Genomic DNA, 3,363 nt, shown 5'->3' with positions numbered 1-3,363 from the left:
GCTAGCGATAGTAGTAGTAGGTGTTGTGACTATAGTAGTGGTACTAATCGCGTTGAAGCTGGTGTTAATGTTGTAGTGTTTGGACAACGTTTGTGACCAGTAGTAGCAGTAGTAGTGGTGGTGGTGGTGGTGGCGGTGGTGGTGGTGGCTGATGATAGTGTGGGTGAGTGTTGTAATGGTGGCGTTGGTGGAAGAGACGGCAGCTGTGGTTGTGGTGGTGACAGCGATGATGGTGATGGTGATGAGGATGACGACGACGACGACGACGACGATGACGCTGGTGATGATAATGATGATAGTGATGATGATGATGAGGAGGAAGAGGGAGAGGAGGAGGAGGAGGACGACGACGACGACGAGAATGATGATGATGATGGTTATGATGAGGATAGTTATGATGATGATGATAACGGTTACGATGATTATGGAGATGAAGACGATGGCTTTGATGGTTGCGATGACGACGACGACGACGATGATTCAAAAGAAAAAAATAAATAAAAGAATACCCCAAATAGATTAAAGATGATGAAGACAGATGAAAATAGAAGAAGAAGAAGAAGAAGAAGAAGAAGAAGAAGAAGAAGAAGAAGAAGAAGAAGAAGAAGAAGAAGAAGAAGAAAAGGAGTGGGAGGAAGCTGAGGGTAGAAGAAGAAACTACAAAGCAGAACCATATGTTAATATGAGTGTTAAGTTGGTCGTCTGCCAATTCATTGGACAAAACAGATAAATATAAACATATGAGGGTGTTTGAGGTGCGTGGGCGGGTAGTTTCTTGAAGATTGGTTAAATGTGGAAGAAAGGAAATGCCTTAGGGTCCCACATCACCTGTACATGAGCTGAAAATATTCGATTCACCGAAATTATGCAAGTAATTAGTAAACGAAAACTTCCTCTCGGTTGTATCTCTCTTGTCTTTTTTAGATTTTATTTAGTTTTGCTCTGTTACTCGTTTCATTACGGGTATATTGGTGGTGGTGGTGGGGTACCGAAGGGTTTTAGTTGAATGAATCGCCCCCCCCGACACTTGCCCCCCCACTCAGTACTTATTCTGTCGTCGGTTTCTTAGCCCCTCCCCCCCGAACCGTTAAGTTTACAGGGGTGTAAACAAACCAGCACAGGTTTGTCAGGCGATGATCGCGCTACAAACACAAGCACTACGGCACACACGTATATACATACGCACATAATTACATATACACACACACGTATATATATATATACACACGCACACACGTGTGTGTATATATATGTACATACAAATATGCACACGCATCACACATATATACACACATATATACACACATATCTATCTATCTATCTATCTATCTATCTATATCTCTCTCTCTCTCTCTCTCTATATATATATATATATATGTGTGTGTGTGTGTATGTGTATATGCATATTGATATACATACATACGTATATATTTATATACAACACACACACACACACACGACTGACTTCCTTTTAGTTTCTATCTCTCAAACCTAGCCACAGGGTTTGGGGCCACAGTAGAAGACACTTGTCCAAGGTGCCACACAGTGGGACTGAACCCAAGACCACATTGTTGGGTAGCAAACTTCTTACCCACACAACTACAACGGCATCTATCGTTAACAAAGAAAAATTCTTGACAAGCAAGGGAGATAACTCCAATTAATTTCATCAACTGGGTTTTGGGGGCGCGTGGAAGGGTGTAGCGGTGGGGGTGGAACTTGTCTTTGGAGGTAAATGGTAAAAGGATATTGATCGTGTTGTGGGATTATCTGATGATCTCAGCCAGCGAACTCTGTTTACTTCGGTGATGAGACCAAGAATGATCGATATATGTATGTATGTATGTATGTATGTGTGTGTGTGTGTATGTATACACACACAGAGTGAGAGAGAGAGAGATTGATTTATATTTATGTGTGTGCATATATCATCGGAAGCGTGGGTTCGGATCCCACCGCTGCCAGCCAGAATATAAATAAAAGGCGGTGCTCCAGCATGGCCGCAGTCAAGTGACCGAAACAAATAAAAGAATAAAAGAATATATATATATATATATATATATATATACACACACACACATACAAGGCGGCGAGCTGGCAGAATCGTTAGCACGAAATGCTTAGCGGTATTTTGCCTGTCCTTACGTTCTGAGTTCAAATTCCGCCGAGGTCGACTTTGCCTTTCATCCTTTCGGGGTCGATAAATTAAGTACCAGTTACGTACTGGAGTCGATCTAATCGAAAATTTTCAGCCTTGTACCTAGAGTGGAAAAGTTTATACATACATACAAATACACAAACGTGTATGTATATATATGTGTGTGTGTGTGCTTGAGCGTGTGTGTGTGTGCATCGCCAATATATGATTATGTGTGTTGAGTGGAGATGGCGGGTGGCGCTGGAGGACAGAGTGTAGAATTATACCTCAAGGGACCCCGTTCTAGATACTAATTATAAACACACCGCAGTCTCAGGGAAAGAATCTGCAGAAATTAGGTCCAGTTAATTAACCGTGTACAAACAATATGCCGAAAATCAAAATGCAGGCAGCTATATCGTCGACATTTAAAATGCCGACAGTTAAATGTTGATAATTACATTGTTGACATTCAAAACGCCGACAGTTTTTATTTAGTAAATATAATTAACGAAAATAATTCGTTTTTTTTAAACCAAAGCTATTTATTAACAGGAAGGTTGTCAAAAATTGTATATAATAAATCGTTTTAGTAAAGGTATGAGGTCTGAAATTTTGTAGGGGGTGGGTATCTAGTTAATTAAATCGACACCAGTGCTCAACTGGTATGCATTTTATCGACTCTGAAAGGCTGAAAAAGCAAAGTCGACCTCGGCGGAATTTGAACTTAGAATGTGAAAAGCTGAACGAAATGTCGCCAAGCAATTTGTCCGGCGCGCTAACGATTTTGCCTGCTCGCCACCTTTATAATAACCCTTTCTACAAGGGCTGAACTTTTAGGGGAGGGTGGGGGGATTGTCGATTATATTAATCCCCAGTGTTCTGCTGGTACTTAGTTTATCACTCGGAAATGATAAAAGGCAAAGTCGACCTCAGCAGAATTTGAACTCAGAACGTAAAGACAGACGAAATACCGCTAAGCATTATCGCCCGGCGTGCTAACCATTCAGCCAGTTCGCTGCCTTTTACCGCCTTAATAATCCTTTCTATTACAGGCACAAGGCCTGGAATTTGAGGGGAGGGGTATGAATCGATTACATCGATCCCGGTGATCTACTGGTACTTATTTTGTCGACCCCCAAAGGGAGTTGAAAGGCAAAGTCGCGCGTAGGTGGAATTTGAACTCAGAACGTAAAGACAGACGAAATGCCGAAAAGAATTTTGCC

The sequence above is a fragment of the Octopus bimaculoides genome, chromosome 25, assembly GCF_001194135.2.
Source record: "Octopus bimaculoides isolate UCB-OBI-ISO-001 chromosome 25, ASM119413v2, whole genome shotgun sequence".
Classification (NCBI taxonomy): Eukaryota; Metazoa; Mollusca; class Cephalopoda; order Octopoda; family Octopodidae; genus Octopus; species Octopus bimaculoides.
Note: the sequence above shows the minus strand (reverse complement) of the source record.